Source organism: Papio anubis, chromosome 15 (assembly GCF_008728515.1).
Source record: "Papio anubis isolate 15944 chromosome 15, Panubis1.0, whole genome shotgun sequence".
In the NCBI taxonomy this organism is placed as follows: domain Eukaryota; kingdom Metazoa; phylum Chordata; class Mammalia; order Primates; family Cercopithecidae; genus Papio; species Papio anubis.
The window spans coordinates 55,965,501-55,989,075 of record NC_044990.1 but is presented as its reverse complement, the minus strand read 5'-3'; the positions used below and the strand labels follow the sequence as shown (position 1 = coordinate 55,989,075).

The following is a 23,575-nucleotide window of genomic DNA, read 5'->3' as shown; positions in this document are numbered from 1 at the left end:
TTGAGCACATGCTATTTTTAAATATATATTACATATAAAGACATACAAATAGTTAACAGGTAAAATGCTCAACACCACTAATCATCAAAGAAAGGCAAATCGAAACTAAATGAGATACCATCTTACCCCAGTTAGAATGACTATTATTAAAAGGACCAAAATGACAGATGCTGGCAAGGATGCAGAGAAAAGAGAACTCTCATACACTGTTAGTGGGAATATTAATTAGTACAACCTCTATGCAAAATAGTGTGAACATTTCTCAAAAAACTAAAAGTAGAACTACCATACGATCCAGCAATCCCACTGCTAGGTATCTATCCCAAAGAAAAGAAATCAGTATATTAAAGGGATACCTGCACTCACATGTTTATTGCAGCACTATTCACAATAGCAAAGATATTGAATCAACCTAAGTGCCCATCAACAGACAAATGGATAAAGCAAATAGGGTATATATGCACAATGGAACTATACACAGTGGAATACTCTTCGACCATAAAAAAGAATGAGATCCTGTCATTTATAGCAACATGGATGGAACCAGAGGACACTATGTTAAGTGAAATAAGCCAGGCACAGAAGGACAAGTGCTGCATGTTCTCATTCATATGTGGGAGCTAAAAAACTTAATCTCATAGAAGTGGAGAGTAGAATGATAGATACCAGAGACAGGTAGGAGTATGGGTGGAAAGGGGAATGAAGAGAGGTTGGTTATGAGTAATAGCTCTAATGTTTGATATCAGGCTAGGGTGAGTAAGCAACAACATTACGTATATTTCAAAGTAACCAGAAGACTCAAAATGAAGCTAATGCATAAAAATGTTAAACATTCAGGTGATGGATACCTTGATACGATCACTATACACCCTATGCATGTAACACACACGTATACCACAAATATGTAAAATATTTTATATCAATAAAAGATAAAATACATAAACTACATACGTAGTATATAGTTAGTAAATATAGTCTATATATAAATAATTTACTTATAAGTATACAACATAAAGAGCTATCCCTATAGCTATAAAATTAGAATTCAGTTTTTAGAAAACATACTTACACTCATTAAAACACATAAATTTATCTTATGCATGCCATATTCTTCTACTCATGCTACTTATGCCAACCTCCCTGAACAAATATCCTCTGCTTGTGAAAATTTCCCTTATTTTCTTTTAGAAAGTGTATTAGTCTGTTCTCATGCTGCTAATAAAGACATACCCCAGACTGGGTAATTTATAAAGGAAAGAAGTTTAATTGGCTCACAGTTCCACATGTCTGGGGAGACCTCACAACGATGGTAGAAGGCAAATGACAAGCAAAGTCACACCTTACATGAGGGCAGGCAAGAGAGCATGTGCAGGGGAACTGCCCTTCATAAAGCCATCAGATCTCACGAGACTTATTCACTATCACGAGAACAGCATGAGAAAAACCCCACCCCCGTGATTAAATTATATCCCACCAGGTCCCTCCCACAACATGTGGGGACTCTCACAATTCAAGGTGAGATTTGGGTGGGGACACAGAGCCAAATCCTATCAGAGAGTTAAAGATACACGCTGATCTTTATACAGACTTCCTGCCCATCTTAATGTCAACACCCTTCTTTTCCCCATTATATCTTATCCTTAGCTTCCCTTTATGCTCCAGAACTTTCCATCTCCCTCAAACCCTCAAAATTCATCTGACCCTCAAGGCCTCAGGATCTTTCTGTCTACTAGCCAATCTGAAGTAAAATGTGCCTGAACAGGTGACAACCTAATGTGTTTGCAGTGGCATAGGAGGAAAAATGATTGACAGCCCTTGAGCAAGAAAGTCCCAGATTGTGTGTGTCCCAGCTTCATCACTCATTAGCTACTTGGACCAAGTCTCTGCTTCTGCCTCTGCAAAGAGGAAGTTATAGCAATCTTAAAAGGTTGTTATGGAAATTAAATGAGATAATGCTTTGTAAATTACAAATTCCTATAAAATCATCTAAAGCATTTTATTGTTTGAACTTTCCTCCCTACCTCGCAGACCCTAAAAGGGCAGCAGAAGCCTAGGTCAGAGGAGGACTGAGGTGGGATATGGGTAGAATACCAAAGAAAATTTAAAACACAGCAACCATCTGGGTTTTTGGCCAAAGAGCTATGTACTATGGAAGAGGCAGCTGGGATGTCCCAGAGAAAGAAAGTGGGTTTACCAGAAACTATTCTTAGGGAATATCCCAGAAGTTTTGGGATGAAGCCAGTGGGGGTATTTATAGGATACCTGGGGCTAGTCATTAACAGAGAGAAAGAGGGTAAGGCCCATGAGCTTGTTCAAACGTCTTATTTCACTGGTTTTCATTTAACCAGGTCTTCAGGAAAACACCTAGCTGACAAAAGCATGAAAATATCAGACCCTATGGCAGAATGCTGGGTCTGATTGGAGCTATCCCTAAACATAAAGTGATGAAGAGATACCTGTTTTCCTCTACACATCTTTTTGCAGGAATTTCTGATGATCCGAGAGTTGATTAAGACTTCAGCCCTCCCAGCATGGTACATAACCCTGGGTGCAGACCTCCAGATGGGCAGAGGATGAGGGAGTGAGGGATGGAAGGCAGTGGCACTGAGTTCATTGCAAAGGGTCTGCTTGCAAATCCTTCTGCACTCAGCATCCAAGCATTTTTATACCAAATCCATCATACCCTTTTGTCAACCAGTAAATTACTGAAAATATAATTAGTCTTATATGTAAAACATCATGAATGTTTTTATTTTAAAAATGAATTTTCATTCTTAAAACAGTTAGTAATCATTACTGTAGATTTTGGGGTAAATCTAAATTTTTATTTTAAGAATTATTCCAGAATGCCATGCCTCTCTCTTTAAAATTACAAATGTTACTCACATTTTTTTTAATGTTTAAGATTTATCTTAAATTTTGGGGGGGGGGGCTGGGGGCGGTATGTTCCAATGGGAGAGGACAGTAAGGAAAGGTCCAGTCATGATGATCTGGAGATTTCCAAGTAGAGACTTATAGCAGACAATGACGGCATATGTGATATCCATTCTCCCCTTCTTTCTTACTGATAGCTAAAGCCACATTTCTTGGGCTCTCTGAAGCTAGCAGTAGACACATTTGTAGTTCTGACTATTACAATTGAAGTGGAAGTACCTGGGAAGAATGTGTGCTTTTGTGCTCCCCCACTCTTTTCTGAAACTAAGGTGGCTTGCAGGAGGGAGGAGCAGTCCTCTGGGACCTTAGGAACTGTGGGCAACTATAGGGACTAAATTCACACACGAAAAATAGCAGAGCAGGAAGTTAGAAGGGACCTGGTTCCTTGACAGTGTCATAGAGTTGCCACAAGAGCCCTGTATTATCTATCTCTGAGCTTCTCCTTCCAAGAGAAAAATAAACCTCCTCGTTTGTTTAAGAGATTTATTTTCCTTTTCTTTTTTCTTTTTTCTTTCTTTTTTTTTTTTTTTTTTTTTGTTACTTAAGCCTAATGCTCTTCCTCTATGTCACTAAGCCATCGTGCAGCAAATAAAAGGTCCAAAAGTTGACAGGAGTCTACAAATGATATGTGTGATTTTTTTTTTTTCTAGTTTTGGTAGTGGTGAATGTCACTCCTCAAAATTCATATGTAATTGCAAGGATGTATGATTCTTGTATCAACAAAACATATGTGTTCAATGTTCCTAGCAAGAAGGGTCACATGTTAAGCCCCTACCATGTACCACCTGCTGTACCACATGTTTTATGCACATTATCTTATTTAATCCTTCCAGGTCAGTACTATTATCTATAATTATGGGAGTCCAAACCTCGGAGAGGTGAAATAACCTGCCCAAAGTACACAGTTAGAGGAAGAATCAGAAACTGCAGTTAGGTCTGTGTGACTGCAGCGCCAGAGCTCTTTTCCGTAAGTGATACTATATGTACCTCAAAGTGCCATGTGATATGACCCATATCAGGCACTCAGAGAAATGCTTGGAGTCCCAGATTGATGGATGCTCATGGGAGAACAGGTGAGAGGAACAGCAGGAATGAACGACGGCCCCAACATTTCCTGACAGCTCAGCCTCAAAACTCACTCTCCGATGACCACACTGCAGCCAGAAGTGGCTTGACACGGTTCCCGACTGGACTCCGGTTCAGCTAATTGGATTTATTTCTAAGTGCCACATTTCAGTTTCATTCCAACTAGGTTTTTAGCTTCTCACAAAAAAGATGAAACTCTAATCTTGGCTTCTCAAAAGACTGTTGCCAGTACATATGCCTACTGATTACAGACACCAGCAACTGTGTTTTAGAAGTGTAATATTATGAGAAAAGATGTGTGAACGCTGTCTCTCCTATGCTGGGAAGTAGAAAACCATTTACCTATGAAGCACTGAATGCATGTGTTGAAAATTATGATGTGAAATCACAAAGTCAAAGTCTATGAGGAGAGAGGGAAAAAATATTTTCAATTACTGGCCCATCTTTCATTTCCTCTTTGTGGCCAAACACCAGAAACAGCTAGTTTTATCTGCTGCCTACTGCTTCTGCCCAAGGACATTTGTCTTTAGGTTTTACATGAAATCACTGCTCAAGTTCTAAATCACGAAATCAATCAACTTTCTTAGCTCTTTTCGTATGCATTTGAAACTATCAGCATCTCCTATTTCTTACATTTGTCTTCTTTTCAGCTTCTCCTCATCTCTCCATGCCCTTAATCAATTTCCTTCAGTATTTTCTATCTCTAATGAGAGCACTTCCTCTGGGAGCATTTACGTCCATTAGGTGACCCAATTGCCGCTCCCCCCACCAGCCCAATCTGAGCCCCAGCTCCTCTTGTCCCCATGCCAATAATTCCCTGAGCCAACTTTCACTTCAGTCCCCCAGCACGATCGCAGCCCCAGCTCTTCCTGTCCCAGTGCCAAGAATTTCCTGGGCCAGTTCCCAGCTCAGCTAGAATCTTCGTCATCTTTTGGGTTCTCTCAGCATGAAGACTTTTAAAATCTCACTCTTCCCTTCCCACCCAAGGACATAATGCCTCTTGGCTTACCTGAGGAAGTCTTTAGCACTCCCTGCTAACCTTCTCTTAAGAAAGATTGTGTGAACAAAGAAACTAAAATTGGTTAAAGAAGGGCTCATAGAGGAAAAGGAATAGGAGAAATAAGGCAGAAAAGAAAAACAAAAAAAAACGTGCAGCAGAAACTAAATTAGCAAAATAAAGGATGATGGAAGAAAAGAGAAAAAACAAGGACTTCAATTCTGACTGTTTAGATTTGGGGTCCCACAATAATAATAACTATTTTGAGCTTATATTTCACAGGTGTTGTCTCATTTAAGCCTTACATGCCTTTAGGTTGTTACTAGTATTATACTTGTTCTTTACATGAAACTTAATGATGAATGGTTTCAGTGAAGTCAGAGTCTTTTTGCAGAAGGATAGGGCAGGAGTTGGAAATGTGGGCAGTGGGCGAAATGTAGGCAGTTTTTCTTTTTTTTCTGGAAAGAGTCTCAAGATGACTAGTTTGCCTGAGGTTACATAACTAGTGAATCGCCCAGTTGGGTTTCAAACTCAAATCAACCTGACACGAGAGTACCTATCTCAGAAGCCCGAGAAACAAAAAGGAATTAACAGGAAGAAATTTACTAGACTAAAAAGTGGTGAATAAAAAAAGAATGAAACCATGTTCTTTGCAACAATATGGATGCAGCTGGAGGTCATTATCCTAAGCGAATTAATGCAGAAACAGAAAACCAAATACCAAGTGTTTCCCGTTATAAGTGGGAACTAAACATTGGGTACTGATGGACATAAAGATGGCAACAATAGAGATCCATGGTGGAGCTCAACAGAAAAGAAGAATTGGAGCAGACTTTCTTTGACCATTTTACCAAAGTATCATGAGATCTACATAGAGTGACATTTGGATATTTTAACTAAACCAAAATCTTTCAATCAATTTATCAAGCTTCTAGTATATTTTTATAAATTACTATCTTTATGAAAGACCAAATGTCAATAGTTGCCCAGGGCAAATCTCTTTAGTGATGGAGAATACAAAAAAGCTAAAGTAGAATAAGTGAACAAATACAGAAAAGGGGTCTAGAAAATGACACAGGGTGGCAAATCGCCCTGGTGGTATTCACTTTTGCTTCTGAAAATGTCCTGAGGGTTTCAGGGCGCAGTAACAGTGCCAACCCCACCACTACTTGTTTCCCAGAAATCAATGAAACAGTGAAAATCCCGAGGAACTGGAAAAGGACAAATGCCATAAAACCATTTTCAGTAGAAGTATAAGAGGGGCTCTATAATTACAGACCAATAAACAGAAGCATTATTTTTTGGAAGATAAATAAAACAAATCATCAAACAACTAATTACCACCTAAAAGTACAAGAAATATATGTAAGGGGAAAACAAACAGTGCTTCATGAAGTGTAATATTAACAAATCTATTTAAATCCATTTTTAAATGATCTCTCAGAAACAAACAACTGTGTTTAGCCTGAATACACAGCCTAAAAGGAAATCCAAAAATCATTAGGCTGAGATTCATTTAGCCTTCTGTGATGGTTAGAAAGCAGCTATTTCTTCAGTCACACAACCTCACAATCTAAGCTTAGCATTGGGAAACTTGTTTACTGATGGTGAAACAGAGTCCAGAATGTAGCACAAATGAAAGACCCTACCATACAATTTTCTCACTGTTGATTCTGGGGTTTGTTTGTTTGCTTGTTGAGACGGAATCTTGCTCTGTAGCCCAGGCTGGAGTGCAATGGCGTGATCTCGGCTCACTGCAACCTCCACCTCTGGGGTTCAAGCTATTCTCCTGCCTCAACCTCCTGAGTAGCTGGGATTATAGGCATGCACCACCATGACTGGCTAATTTTTGTATTTTTAGTAGAGACGGAGTTTCACCATGTTGGTCAGGCTGGTCTCGAACTCCTGACCTTGTGATCCGCCTGCCTCTGCCTGATTCTGGTTTTTAATACGCAACCCTCACCAGCTCTTTTTTTTATGGCCCATCTTTTCTGCAGAATGATAACAGTAAGCTTTAATGTGAATAGTGACCTATAATTATTTATTTCATTTTACAAAAAACACTGGTCTAACATTCATTGATAAAAAAGCTATCCAATAAAAGTTATCTATCACCTGAGCCCCACGAGGGGCTATTTTCAGTTCTAGCTGAAAATACAAGTTAAATTACTAAAAACTCAAATTTTGACCATAGACTATGGGCCAAAACCCTGTTAGTTATCTTAAATACTTTACTGGATTTCATATTCACCAAAGCTCTGGCATGTAGCTATTCTCTATCCCAATTTTACACAATATAAATCTTTCTCACTATATTTAGAACTTATGTGGAAATACAAGAAAGTATATATAAAATGTGGAAAATACAAGAAAGCATAAAGAAAAAAAAAATCAGACACCTTTAATCATTCACTGCAATTTTCTTCCAGGGTTTTTCTTTGCCCATTTACAGCCTACTGATATGCATTTTTCCAATGCCATTTAAGAATATTTAAGTATTTATTTTGCAGCTACAAAATATCTTATTTTATTTCTCTATTTATTTATGTATTTATTTATTTTTTATTTTTATTTTTTTTTGAGACGGAGTGTTGCTCTGTCACCCAGGCTGGATGGAGTGCAGTGGTGCGATCTTGGCTCACGGCAAGCTCTGCCTCCTGGGTTCACGCCATTCTCCCGCCTCAGCCTCCCGAGTAGCTGGGACTACAGGCGCCCGCCACCACACCCGGCTAATTTTTTATATTTTTAGTAGAGACAGCGTTTCACCGTGTTAATCAGGATGGTCTCGATCTCCTGACCTCGTGATCCGCCTGCCTCGGCCTCCCAAAGTGCTGGGATTACAGATGTGAGCCACCGCGTCCAGCCCATTTTATTTATTAATGTAACATCATTCCTCTGTTGTTTCTAAAAAACCATACAAAAGTCTTTCACCAAGTGTCTGATTATTTTCTTTGAATGGATCCTAGAAGTGCAATTACTTGCCAAGATATATTATTTCTAAAATATTATTGATCCCTATTGTCCAGTTTCTTTCCATAAATCGTATAGTAGTTTATCATCCACCAGCAGCATGAGTGTCTATGTATTTGCCAGTATTTAGAATTATCATTCATTAATCTTCTTAATAACATAATAAGTGGAAGTAGAATCATTTTGTTTTACTTGCATATTTGTCTTCACTTTACAGGGCATTTTTTGCTTATTTTATAAATTATCCATTGACAATTATTATATATTTCTTACTGATTTCTCATTTTCTTTATATGTCAGGAACATTCATCTTTACTTTCCTAGTTTTTCATTTAGCTTCTAATTATAATTTGGTATCAGAAGCTTTCGATTTTGCATTCCCTATTTTTCCCTTTATAATTTCTTCCACTTTCACTCTTTAAAAGCCATCTTTGTAGACCATCCATCAATCTTCTTTCTGACCTTGAAGTCCAAGCAATCGTCAAGTCCTATAACTCAACATCTCTTGTTATGTATCTTTCTATTTCCAAGACACCAATTCAAACTACCGTAATCTCCTGACTATTCCAACGGCTTCCTAGCTACATTCCCAGTCTCCAGACTTCCTCAATTTTAATCCACTCTCCTCACTGGTGCCAAATTAGTCATCACCTTGCTTTAAGCTGTTCAGGGGTGTTCCATTTCTGTCAGGATAAAATCGAATTTTTAACAAGGTTAACAAGGCCATACTCTCCAGCCTCATTGCTTCCCGCTCCCCACTCACACTCTGGCTTCAGCCACAGCAACTCCTTCCAGGGTCTGGTGCTCCATCCTTTTGATCACCTGTGAGCTATTGCTTATTCTATCCATGCCTGAAACACTCTTCTTTCTGAACTTCCCTCAACCCCTCCTTTTCCTTCACGAAAGACTTCCATTCACCTTCCAGATCACACATTCTATATCCTCCAGGAATCATTCCGTGATACCATCACCACTTGCCCCACTCCTTCCTCCCCAGGCTAAGTTATGAGCCCTACTGTGTGTTCAAATAGCAAAGAGTTTCTTTCCATAACATCACCTAAGACTGTCTGTGTGTGTGGCTGAATAATCTTCCCCCACCCCCAACACGCGCATATACACACACACTCACACACTCACCCTCGCACACACTCACACACTGTACATCTTAAGAGTAGTGGCGAAGCCCATCTTCTCCACAGTTGATTTTCAAAACTTATCACAGTACCTGGTACATAATCAGTTCTAGAGGAATATTTGTTGAACAAACATGAGGTTAACTAAATATTTACTTTTCTTTTAATTTTTACAATATATTTTGTTGTTTTATGTAATCTCTCTAATCCATGTGGATTTACTTTGGTAATGGGAGAATAAATCCCTTTCTCATTGATACATGATTCATCCTTTGTCACACTTTAAATTCTTACATATTCTCAAATGTGCTTTGTGGGTGTTTTTCTCAAGAAATCTGTCTTTAGTTTCTTACAATAAAAACAAACTACTTTTATTATTGTGTTTTGCTGATACATACATTTTTAATATCTAGTAGCACAGCACCCTTCATTAATTTCCTTTTTAGAAATTCTATCAGCTATTCTCATTTATTCATTTCTTTAAGATAACTTTAAATTATTGTCTAAGGTTCCAAAATAAATATTCTTGGAACTTTTGACTAGAATTGTACAGATTCTATAAAAGAGTTTGGGAAGAACTGACATTTAAGGTCAACTTTCACCTTTATGTCTTGCTATAAAATGTTGTTATTTTTTAAATCTGGATTTTAAATTTTTCTTGTAGAGATTTTTTCTAGATTTCTATATTTTTGTGCTATTGTGAGTCATATTATACATATATGTCCCATTATGTAATATGCTATGTATATTATAAAATATGTATATAATATGCCATTATATAACTTTATGTATCTATTAATTATTCAGCAAGAATCCTAGTTTTTCTTTTTATCTGCTGGTGCTGTGAGTTAGGCATACTCATACATGTCACCGTTTGTCCACATGGGATCGTGGTTCAAATTCAAGTCTATCTAGATTTCAGATCCCTGCATGCATTTGTATACAAATTTCTTTTAAACTTTTACACACAGCATTTCTAATGACAAAAGAGGGAACCCTGGGGAGAACTGGCGAGAGGGCAGGGCAGTAGGGATAGTTTTCTCCAAAGTTTTTTAACTAAAATTAGCTCCCCATACAGACATGTGCCATGCTTATTTCATAATTGTATTGCATTTTCCAGAATATTGACACAGTCTCCTGGGATGTATATATCTCAATTTGAAAAACATGGCTTATAGTTCACTGTCTTTCCCCAGGAGGTTTCATATGAAGGATACGTAACCACATTTTAGAGTCAGGGAAACTTGGGTCTACAGACAAAGAATAAATTATTTAGATTTTTAGAGCTCTCAATTATACTATTACAATGAGGATTCAGGACGATCAGTTCTTGTATCTAGAAGCAAACCAGTTGTCATTTAATAGATAGCTATAAAATTCACTCTTCCAGTTAAGTATTACAATAAAAAGATGACTCATATCCTTAAAAAATTTAGTAATCAACATGAAATGAAATTCTAGTAAATGTAGCTGTTATTTGGCAAAGCATCCATGTAAGGAAGAGCTTCTCCCGAGCCCCAAAATCACAAGTTCATGGAAAAATCACAGTTTACCATTTGTACAGTGGTAAGCTGGAAACGCTTAAGGAATATAACTGATAAAGACTTTTGATTAAGGCCAGGTGCATTGGTTATGCCTGTAATCCCAGCACTTTGGGAGGCCGAGGCGGGTATATCACCTGAGGTCAGGAGTTCGAGACCAGCCTGGCCAATATGGTGAAACCCCGTCTCTACTAAAAATACAAAAATTAGTCAGGTGCACATGTGTAGTCCCAGCTACTCGAGAAGCTAAGGCAGGAGAATCACTTGAACATGGGAGGCGGAGGCTGCAGTGAGCCAAGATCGTGCCATTGCACTCCAGGCTGGCGAAAAGAGCGAGACTCCATCTCAAAAAAAAAAAAAAAAAAAAAGCAACAACAAAAATGACTTTTGATTCAGAAGTGAACTTGGAACAACTCCAGCTATGTATGCAGCAATTAATATATAAAATCTTTATTTCTAAGTCCCTAGCCAGAGAAAATGGAAAATGATCAACAAATGGTCTAGAAGCAGGATAATGACAGAAAGTGAAGCCAAGTGAAACCAATAAAGATTTCCCTTGGACTGCAGGGCCAAAGATTTGATCCCCTCACTCTTAAGAAATGGTGGGAGTTGATGCCTGAACCATATAGGATGCTCTCAGTTAAACAATGTTTGCTTAAGTTGACTGCTTAGTTCATTCCACAGTATGAGCTCAGTCATTCAAAACATATTCTTTGTTTTGTTTACATAGTCCCCAGGAATATGAACCTCTCAGGTATTTCATCATAATTCTGGTAGTCTGAGAAGGCAGTCAGGTAAGCATCACCTACAGAATGGCATTCGGGGCGAGGGTGTTCTGATTGTACAGACCACAGCTAACACACATACATCAGATCCCCTCCCTGCTGAGGGGCTACTGGCTCCTGAGATGAAAATCTCATAAATATAATAAATGGCAACACTGATTCCACAAGCCACAAGTTGGAAACATATGTCTATGTCTTCCATTATGTCTTAGTCACACCATACATAGTATAATATTTCCACATATTGCTGGATAACCACAGTCCGTGATGGAGTGTGGTTCGTTTATTGCTACTACATATTTTATAATAAAAAGTATTTGAAAAAAATATTGAGAAAATTCAGTAAGACAAAAGACAAGCAATTTGGCTTCATGTTCTGGTTCTGCTACTCTGATCTTCACAAGTTACTTAACATTCATGCTTTGTTTTTCTCATCTAGAAAATTCAGGCATTAGACTAGATGGGCCTATGCTCCATTTCAGTTGAAATATTCGGTCAATTAGATCTAAGATTTACATGAAGCTAACATTCCAATAAAAATTCTGACCTGTTGTTGGCATTCTCTGCATATCCCAACATTTAGGATCATCTGAATGTTTTACTAAAATTTTTACTGTTGTCATTTCTCAGTTTTCTTAAATTGATCTTTCTGATACTTTAAACACCGGAGCACCGCAAATATTAGGAAGGCTATATCTACGTTATAAACTGTGGAAGTGAAAGACAGTTTTAAATGTAATCACATTTTATGAAAAATAAAATTACCCACACATGCTATGCTTTAGTGTTCTGGTTACTATAAACACTTGAAAGCCAAGTTATAAAATTCTTCGGTAAACCTCTGGGAAATGAGCACTGAGCACTGGTGTGTCTAAACCCCTCTCAGACTGCAGGTGACCTGGTCAGCAATAGGAAGCCATGAGAACTCAAGTACTAAAGATAGAGCCAAGTATGCTGTGGGGGCGCCTCTCTGGAGGACACAGACCTGCAATTTGCAAGCTGTGAGTGGCCCCTGCATTTGAATTCCACAGCTCTGTATCATAAATAGAAATGATTAAAAAAAAAAAACCACAAATCAGACAAGTCAGCTTAACTATTAATTACAAAAGAACTCTTCTATCCTTACCAAAAGTCTCCCAAAACTGGTTTTTCAGGACTAGGCTATGAATAAAGTTTGAAAATTGCCCCCATATATATTAATCACTCCTTAGTTTAGAATGCAGAATATACTGTAGAGAAGTTGGCCAGATGCCCACAGATCCCTGTAAGGAACCATATACCCCTATTCTGCCCCCACACCCTGCCTTTACTCCTTGGTACTTTCAAGTAAGAAATGGCAATTTTCTTATTTGGGGAAGATAGGGTGGAGACAAAAACCTCATAAAAATAAACCTCTCTCTCTCATAGCTCAACAACTTGCAATATTTTTAGCAGTAGAGAAAAAATATGACTTATTAACTATAAAGCAATATTTGAGTTCACTGTTTCACTAAAAGCATCATTTATGAAAACAGAAAGTTCCTTTAAAAAATGTTTGTATAGTCACATGAGAAAATGAACCAGCACGTGCTGGTCCCTTCGCTTAAAGAATTTATTATCCTTTGTGTGGCAGGATTCACCAGCTGACAGCTCCCACCCAGAAAATCAAATAGGTGCTCATTTCTGTGATGCCCGTAATGTGTAAAGTTGCCAAGAAGTTCAATGCAATGTGGCCTAAAAGTACAGCAAGGAAGAGCAGAGCTAACAGTCAGCTGGAGGCTGTCAAAATTTACAGGAAGAAGAGACAAAGATAATACAGTAAGTTCTAATTTTAATCATTTGAAAGGAACACAGAGAAAGCTGTGCACATACAGCAGATGTATTTCTGTTTGCAAGTATAATTCAACTTACCTCTATTGAGCAGAAAACCAGGACTTTTTGGCTAACCGGCCTGTAGTGATTCCCTGGGAGGATCTGACTGAAAGAAATGGGAACCTAGAGTTTATTCAGTGGAGTCTCAACCTCTACCTGACTGTATTAATGAACAGTTCAGAGGTTTCTTTCTCAGCGGCTGAGTCACTCAGGGAGGAGGTCTGTGGTATGCAACAGGGTGTCACCTTGTACAAATACCAGTTCAATTAAAACAGTCTCACTCGTGAACCTACGGCCTTTGGTGAATTCTTTAACTTACGGCCTTGTTATGCAAATATATATATAGAGATACGCTCCTGTGATTGCCCTTTAACTGATATCAACAATATGCACAACCATACCACTGACAAGGTGGCATAGGACCCAATCTATTTTGCATTCTCTTTCAAAAAATAAAACTGAAAACTCAATAGAAGGAACCCCCATATGCCCACAGTACCTGGAAGGCAGGGGCACAGACAAGCATGCAAGGAGTACATGGCTTAAAGGAAACTTCAAGACAAACAAGTTCCCAGAAACCCAGAAACCCTGGGATCAGAAAACACGAAAGAAGTCTGTTCCACACATTCTACACCTAGAATATTTTGTAAAACTATCAAAGGGAAAATACACCTAGCATGTAAGAATTCTAATCTCTGTCTTATTTATCCATGTATAAAAAAATATGAAAAAGGGCCAGGCGTGGTGGCTCATACCTGTAATCCTAGGATTTTGGGAGGTGGAGGCAGGCGGATCACCTGAGATCAGGAGTTCAAGATCAGCCTGGCCAACATGGTAAAATCCTGTCTCTACTAAAAATACAAAAATTAGCTGGGTGTGATGGCGCACACCTGTAACCCCAGCTATATTTAATAACGGTAACATACCATGATAAAGTCATAGACAGAAATTTTCAATGCCAGGCATCACATAGGGGAGAGAAGGAAGAACCTGGAAGGTGATGTTGATGCAGAGTTTTAAAGTCTTAGTAGACAGTGATTAGATGGTCAAGAAGAACCATTCATCCACTCTGGCAGGAGGAGGCAGGAGAATCACTTGAACCAGAGAGGTGGAGGTTACAGTGAGCCAAGATTATGTCACTGCACTCTAGCCTAGAAAATAGAGTGAGACTCTCTCAGAAAAAAAAAAAAAAAAAAAAAAATGTGAAAAGGATGGTTGAAACTTCTCTCATAACTGAGGGCAGCAGTAGACCCAATGTCAGAGGCTGCTTCTGGCCAGTTGCAGTGGCTTTCATTTGCACTTTGGGAGGCCAAGGTGGGAAGATCACTTGAGCCAAGAAGTTTGAGACAAACCGGGCAACACAGTGAGAGAGATCTCATCTCTACTGAAAATAAAATATCAGCTGGGTGTGATAGTGCATGTATTTGTTCCCAGTTACTCAGGAGGCTGAGGCAGGAGAGTCTCTTGAGCATGGAAGGACCAAGCCACAGTGAGCTGTGATCACACCACCGCATTCCAGTCTGGGTGACAGAGTGAGACCCTATCTCAATAAACAAAAAACAAAACAAACAAAAACAAACAAACAAACAAAAACAAAGGTTGCTTCTACTGGGAGGAAGGAGTAGCACTGAAGAGCCATCCTAGGTGCGGACTCCTGTTACAGGTTTTGAAATGCAACTTCCATAAGTGCCAAAGAGGCTTTGAGGAAGCTTAGCAAACCCAGAACATTGCTGAGAGAAGCCACGTCATCAGAACTTCCTGGGTCATCGTCACTCATATGTCACACCAGCAATGAACCAAATCCTCCCTGAACAACTGCTCCTGAAAACTACAAAGCAGCTGAGTGGTGCCCACTGAAATGACTGTAACACGAAGTAGAAACCAAGACTGGAGAGCAAGGCAATTGCAGTATGTGGTCATTGTGACTGGGAGACCACTTCCTTTACATTCCCTGATGCTCCCTTATTCTGGGCTGAGGAATTTGAAATCTAAAATGGAAAATGTTTTTTCAAAGTAAAACATATATACGTGTCTACTCTGCCTTTTTGTGGAATTTTATACCTGCAAAATATTTTTAAAATATGCTTTAAGTTTCTGTGATGCCCAAAAATCTTGGTTTGAACATTAATATTACAAATGATAAAGTTGAAAAACAAAGATACGATTTAACTCAAAAGATAAACTAGAAGAGATCTTCAGCCTTAGAACTTAGCCAAAATGAAAGGCAAACACAGTTTAAGAGCTCCCTTGTAGGGAGAAGTTGTAATTTACATTACAGAACGTTGAAATATATTACTTCATAAAACACAGAACCTGAAAGATAAGTTTTTATCTTACAATGAAGTAAAGTGCAGCTGCCAAAGTTATGGATTTTGAGCTTCCAAGCAATTATTTCTGCATGCAATTAAGGGTTTCTCTTGCTTTATACACCGGACCATCCACACTGCTAAGCCAAACCAGTGTTTTTTCATTTAGAATCAAATCTCTGGTATAAAAAGGGACAATTCTAAACCACTGAGCAAAATTCAGACCTCTTCATGCTAAGCAGACATGACTGCCTAAAATTTAAAATCTCAAATGTGAAGAGGTTGAATCAAGAACATTTTCAGGTGTGGAGGTAGCCAAATAGGCTGGGCATTAGTTTCACTCAGGTGTTTAACTGGGAAGCCTTGGGCATGCTTGGAATAACTTGGCTTCACCACACCTGTTCACTTTCAGTGTCAGAGTTCTTGAGATCTCTCTAGAACTGTAAGCTCAGAAGCTGAAATGCCAAATGGTTAGCTCAGAAGCTGAAATGGCAAATGGTTTTTATCTCGGGTACAAAAGCCAATTGATTGGTGATGGCTTCCTGGAGGAATCTTGAGGTTTGTAAGCAAGTTGGGACTCAACAAGGGAATGTCATGGTCGATTAGCAATATCCACCACAGGTCTTGGATGGGGGAATGTTTGCTGACCCTGTCTCATAAAATTAGACGTTGCAACATCACATTGTTTTGTCTATGTGTTATATCCAAAGAAACAACCAGCCAAAATGAGCACCTTTTTTTTAGTTTTAGGTTCACAGCAAAATTGAGAATAAACAACAAAGAGTTCACGTATACCCTCAGTGTCCCCACTATCAACATCCCACATCACAGTGGGACATTTGTTACAATTAATGAACCCGCATGGATGCATCACTAACACCCAAAGTCCATAGTTTACATCAGGGTTCATTCTTGGTTTTGTATATTCTTTGAGTTTGGAGAAATGCATAATGACATGTATCCACTATTATAGTAACATACAGAGTAGTTTTGCTGCCCTACAAAATCCTTCGTGTGCTGCCTATTTATACCTCCCTCCCTGCAACCCCTGTTAACCACTGATCTTTTTACTGTCTCCATAGTTTTGCCTTTTGCAGAACCATATTGTTGGAATCATGTAGTATGTAGCATTTTCCAGACTGGCTTCTTTTACATAGCAATATGCATTGAAGTTTTCATCATGTCTTTCCATTTAAGTTTTCTCCATGGCTTGATGGTTCATTTCTTTTCAGTGTTAAATCATATTCCAAGGCCAGGCATGGTAGGTCACATCCACAATCCCAGCACTTTGAGAAGCTGAGGTGGTAGGACTGCTTGAGGCCAGAAGTTCAAGACCAACCTGGGCAACACATTAAGACCCTGACTTTAAAAAATAAAATAAAATAACAATAATAATAATATCCCATTGTCTGAGTGTACCACAGTTTGTTTATTCATTCACTTCACCTACTGGAGGACATCTTGGTTGCTTCCAAGTTTTGGCAATTATAAATAAAGCTGCTATAAACATGTGTGTGCAGTTTTCTTTTTTGAATATTTATACTATATTTTGAACCCAGTAATATATAACATTGTTTGGAAACTAAAAGGTATAAAGTGGAATACAATGAAAAGTCTTCCTTTTCCTCCAAACCTTTCTTTCCAACAAAAAAGTAGTTATTAGTTTCTTCTGGGTCTTTGTATATTTATGCATATACAAGCAAATGTAAGATGTGGATATATTATACTGTTCTGAATCTTGCTTATTTCCTCTAAGATTGTATTCTGAAGATCTTTCTATATTGATTTTTCACAGCTGCTTGGTATTCCACGATATGGATAGTCCATAATCTATGTCATCAATCCACTGTTGATGGGCATTTCCATTATTTCCAAACTTCTGCTAACAATGCTGCCATTGATAACATTGTACATAAATCAATTGGCACATGTGTGAATCTGTAAGATAAATTCTTAAAAATGTAATTGCTGGGCCCATGTGTTTCCACATTTTAACTTTGGTAGAGCAAATCTTGCCAAATCGCCCTCAGTAATGGATTTACCAACTTATCCTTCTTATTCTCATTTGTCTTCTTTCAATCATTTCTTCATTTAACAAGCATTAAATACCCATAATGCTCCTACATTGTTTCCATCCCAAGGGAAAGGAAAATTCATGAGACCCAGTCTTGCTCACCAAGAATTTACAATTTGTTTGGAGGGACAGACATTGAATTAAATAGCTATAACACACCATGATAAAGTCATATGCAGAAATTTTCAATGCCAGGTATCACATACTGGAGAGAAAGAAGAATCTGGGAAGTGATTGTGATGCAGAGTTTTAAAGTCTGAGTGGACAATGATTAGATAGTCAAGAAGAAGAACCATTCATCCACTCTGTCATCTTCTTAATGTTTTCCACATTTCCCCTTAATAGTGAACCATTTTACAACTTTCCTGCCTCCTTTCCTCTACCAAAAGAGCAACTTGGCAGCCCCAGCAACCCCAGCTCCTCAGGCTGTTATGGGTCCACATTTTCTGGAGACAGTCATGAGCCACACTGCAAATACAGTGTAATTCCCCTGACCACAGTCTGAAATAAACCATTCCATGGGGATTAGAAGCAAGAACTGTTTTTTTTCCCCATTGAAAAACTAAGAAAGGCCAATTTTTGTAATTAAAATCTTACTTTTAAGCTCAGATTATTTCATAATTTTCCTCAATTTAGTTAATTCTCCCACTTCATTCATGTCTCTTCATCACCAAATACTTACTAGTATTACATCATAAGCTCCTTGAGATCAGAGACCAGGCCTTCACATTTGTTTTTACGCTAACACATAGCACAATTCTTGACTCATATAGATATTTACTCATATATATACCTATATGATCCATATAGTAACATTTAATGTTTGTTGGTTGAATGAAGGAATAATAATCATAAACAACAAGTGTGCATGCATAAGGTATTTATTGCTTACCTAAAGTCTGGTTTATCTGGTTTATAAATCTGATTTTCTTGAAAGACTACAGTATTCTCTTCAATTCACCTGGAACACTCACTGATGTTTCTTTCTTTGAGACAGAGTCTTGCTCTTGTTGCCCACGCTGGAGTGCTGTGGCATGATCTCAGCTCACTGCAACCTCCGCCTCCGGGTTCAAGTGATACTCCTGCCTCAGCCTCCCATGTAGCTGGGATTACAGGCATCTGCCACCACACCCAGCTAATGTTTTTGTATTTTTAGTACAGACGGGGTTTCATCATGTTGGACAGGCTTGTCTTGAACTCCTGACCTCGGGTGATCCGCCTGCCTTGCCTCCCAAAGTGCTGGGATTACAGGCATGAGCCATCGTGCCTGGCTCACTCACTGCTTTCTTAAAACAAGGGAAGAGTTCTCTGCATTTTACAGAGATTGCTCAAATAATAATTATCATAGCTAAACTTATTGCCCAAGGTTGGAACCTCCATCGTCATTGCCTCCTGCCTCACCCTCTCCCCACTGCTTTAAACTACATCCAATTTAGTTCGTCACTCAACCATTACTATCAATTCTACCTCCTAATTCAGTCTCCCTTCCACTTGACTCCCACTGCTGCCTAATTCAGGTCCCCATCATCCTAAGAAAACACTGCTTTCATCACCTGCTAACTAGTCTCTTCCCAGTTCAACTCTAACCCCTGCTCAGTCAGTTAGGCTCTTTCAGGTTGTACGGATCAGCGATAAGTTCTGGAAACCTCAGCTAATGGCAGTAGAGTTAAGCAGAGCATACCCAAAGAATCCAAAATGATGATACTTAGAAGTCTACAGTTTATCACAAGAAAAACATAAAATGTAACAACTGCATTAAAGTAGAGAGAAGCATCACAGCTAAGGGCTGTCTGATAGCAAAAAGTCAAAGGAACCATGGGCAAGCTCCAATTGTCCTTTCTCCACAAAGTTCTTCTCAGGATCCACTTTCTCCCTCAGGCTGAGAACCACTGACTCGTGAATGGAACACCCAAATGGAGTTTCAGCTGCAGTATCTTCTACCCTGCTGATCCCATAGACATATCCTGCTATGGACCATGCCTCCTGGGGTTTCAGCAGACACAAATCGTCAGTTTCACTGTTATCAATAAACAATGATAACTGGTAAATGACTAGCTGGTAAAAATCACCCTGAAACTCTTGGGGTGCTTGGTTACAAAGCCATGCGACCAATCAGTATGTTTCAGATCAGGGCTGTGCAGGCTCATTTCACATTTCAGCAGAACAACTCAGGCTAGCTTCAGGCCTGCTAGAATTAACCTTCACAGCCTAGAGGGTTTAGTATAAAGATTTAGGGGTGGTTAGGAAGAAAGAATATTGTCTCAGCAGCCTTTCTTAGATCTTAAATATACAAGTTGCTGGTTACTTTGCAAAACCAACACTAGTTGGCACAAATCTGGGGACCCAAGGACAGCACTGAGTCTCGCATGCTCATGACTCAGCTCTCTAACCTTGATTCTCTACCTGCTTCTTTCTGCCATGCTACCAGTTTGTCACAGTCTCTATATGTTTCAGTTTAAATCCCCTGAAGACATCTGCTTGAGTTAGTCATCCACCATCCCATACTAGGTTTCTGTGGGAAGAGGTCTTACACTGGGCTATCTCTTGGGTCTCTGGCTAGTTATAAAAGGACAGACTCAATAGTGAACCATTTTGCAACTTTCCTGCCTCCTTTCCTCTACCAACAGAGCAACTTGGCAGCCCCAGCAACCCCAGCTCCTCAGGCTGTTATGGGTCCACATTTTCTGCAGACAGACTACACCATCTCAATTAGCTGTGACTAAGGCAACAGCACTGATGGTTTAATGCATGGTTCCCCTGAGCCGTGGAACTGCTAAAAAGTGGACTACAAGCGTGGCCTTGCATCCAGTTGTAAATTTCTCTCTAGTAAAGACAGTCCATTCCCTAATGCTATTTTTCCAAAAGACAGATATAATCATATCACTCCCCATCTTCCAACCCATGATAAGTTCCCTGTGTTGCATGAAATTGAAACATTTTAGATTAATACACAACTCTGCTGTCAAATGTAGCACCTACTGTTCTACATGTTTCTATTTAAAATTTTTATACTAATTAAAATTAAATAAATTTACAATTCAGCTCTTCAGTTACACTGGCCACATTTCAAATACCATATTGGCTGGAGAAGATAGGAAATACAGAAAGTTGGTCTAAGATGTCTTGTTAAGTCACTTTCAACTATTCCAGGCTTATCTCCCACCACTTGCCCCTGTGTGCCCTAAGCTTTAATCACATCAAAATCCTTCCTGTTGCCCAAACATACTATAATATTTTAGGCTTTTAATATCTGTATTAATGTCATTCCTGTGACTTGAAATGTCCATTTCTTGTGCACTTTAGTGATCCCTTACTCACTTTCTCAGTCCCTGCAAACACATAACCTGATCTATGGAGCTTTTCCTACCATTTCGGGCCTCAAACACAGGTAGCTTCCCCCTTTCTCTCTGCTCCAAGGGAACTCTGTACATATTTTATTAAATACCTAACTGCATTATATGATAATATAATTGTAACCAGCATACAATATGCCATTCTAGAAGAACTTAATAGCAGAAGCAGTATAACTATTGCTTAAGAGCACAAATTCAGGTGCCAGATGGTCTCTGCCAATGACTACTTGAGTAACCTTTTGGTAAGTCATTTAACTCCTCTTGTCTCAGTTTTCTCACCTGTAAAATAGGAATAATAAAACAGTACCTGTCCCATAGGGTCATGGTAACACAGAAAAAGCACTTAGAATGGGGCCTGCAATTTTGTAAGGTGCTACCTAAAAGTTAACTCTTAGTAAACTGTTAACGCATTTTATTTATTCATACATGAATTATATCTAAGAACAAGACCATAAGCACAATTAATAATTCTTCTCTTCTCAGGTACACTTACTGTGCCCAGTGGTCAAGTCCTTTAACACGCAATGTTGTTCATGAACATCATTAGTTGTCTATGACTAAATGCAGGTTTTAGAAGGTGTGTGAAGATCCTCTCAAGAGTCAGTCCCTGGGACTTATTGATGACTTTCTAAAAGATTGATCGTGCAGGAACCTCCGATAAAAAAATTATGTAAAGGAACAGAATGAGAGGTGTCCATGTGGAGTGCAGTGTTTACTGTAGTACTGTATAATTTGTTTCTCTTAGATGATAACTTGTTGCTTCTCACATTCTCTTCTGTTTGATTGGCATGGCATTTTTCTCTTCTTAGACCCAATCTTTCTTCTCTTTCCTCAGTGTTCCCATATCCATCACAGCAGAGTTTTCTTTCTTGAAATCTATTTTATCTCTCCCCTAATAATCCATAGTTGTATTAGTTTTCTATTGCTCCTGTAACAAATGGCCACAAACTTCGTGGTTTATAGCAGCATAATTTATTATCTTACAGTCCTGGAGGTCAAAAGTCTAAAATTAGTGTCACTGGGCTAAAGTCAAAATGTCAACAGGGTTAGTTCCTTCTGGAGGCTCTAAGGAGAGAATCTGTTTCCTTGACTTCTCCAGCTTCTAGAGGTCAGCTGCATCCCTGGTCCATGATCTCTTCATGGTGACATTCCAACCTCTTGCTCTGCCACCTCGCCTGTCAATGACTCTGATCCTCTCATCTCCCTCTTATAAGGATACTTGTGATTATATTGGGCCCACCTGAATAGCCCAGTATAATTCTCTCATGTCAATGCATTAATTTAATCACATCTGCAAAGTCCCTTTTACCATGTAAGATAACATATTCAGAGCCCAGATATCAGGATATGAACATCTTTGGGGGACCATAATCCAATCTACCATACCTACCATATTTTTACCATGTTTCCAAGTTTCCTATAACTTAATCTATTTTTACAATTAAAAAAAAAACTAAATATTTCATTAAGTGAATGAAGTTCAAAATGCAGGCAATAATTTGATTTAGTAGATAGATATAAGAGAATTCTATACTATTATGAACTTTATTAAGTTAAAGTAGGCGACATATTTACAATGCTTCTAAAATTTTGTATTTAAAAGCCATGTAAACAAATGCTAGAAACACATGAATTTTTATAGTCATTTTCTACCTTTCACTCATGAGCGATATGAACAGTATTCATTTAACAGACCTGTTTTCAAATGATCACAGGATGCTTGAGTATTGTTTGCAATGATTATGTGAGACCTGTGCCCAGCTAAATCTGGGGGAAGCATACTACCTAAGATGTATATACTACCTATGCACATATATGTACATACCTGCACACGTGTACACAATATATTTATACTTATGGATCTATGATACATATATGAGATTTATACATATATAATACACATATAGCAGATCTACACACACACACACACACACACACATGTTGATAGCTCTACCTGTGTCTGTCTCCCCTATCATAATGTAAACACCCTGAAGGCTGAGCCCTGAGCTTACTTATCCTTGAGTCTTCGGTAGTCCTGACTTAGCGAGTTCTCAGGGATTATTTCTAGGATGAATATATCTGCATTACCATGTGACACATGAGGAAATGGGACAGAAGTCACCTGACAAGAAAATGAAATCACCAGGCTCTTTCTTTGTCCACTTCTCCTTCTCAGCGTCTCAACATTCAATAGACTAGGCTAAGAAAATGTGGCTCACATGGTCTCCCTCGTTTATGCTAGTGTTTCTGTTGGTATTTTCCTTTACTTCTTGCACATTCTGATGTACTGAATCTCTCAAACCACTGGGGTGTCCCAAAAGTGTGTCCTTGTTCCCTCCCCACTCACAATATCTGCAATATCTGAAAAGCCCTCACCTCCCCCACTCACTTCCTCCTCCAGTTCACTCATTCCATCCACCTCCTTCCACCTCCTCTCATCTTCAAATTGTCTCCAGTTCCTTTACTTTATATAATCAAACAATAAACCCTCCAGAGAAAAGAGAATTCTAGAAATTTTTAATTTTCAAGCTTTATTGTAAATTAG

General features: G+C 38.7%; 1 protein-coding gene across 11 annotated transcripts in view; it reads right to left on the bottom strand.

The window, feature by feature from the left end:
• Positions 1–13,995, bottom strand: part of SCEL (sciellin) — a 112,870-nt gene extending 98,875 nt beyond the window's left edge. For 3 of the 11 annotated variants that reach the window (XM_009192047.4, XM_017951337.3, XM_017951338.3), the window contains exon 1: positions 13,337–13,990. The gene's annotated coding sequence lies outside the window, so the exon portion shown is untranslated. Of the gene's footprint in view, positions 1–13,336 lie in introns of all 11 variants that reach the window. The other 8 variants (XM_009192045.4, XM_009192046.4, XM_009192043.4 and 5 more) reach the window with 8 other exon arrangements.
• Between the last annotated feature and the right edge of the window lie 9,580 nt (positions 13,996–23,575).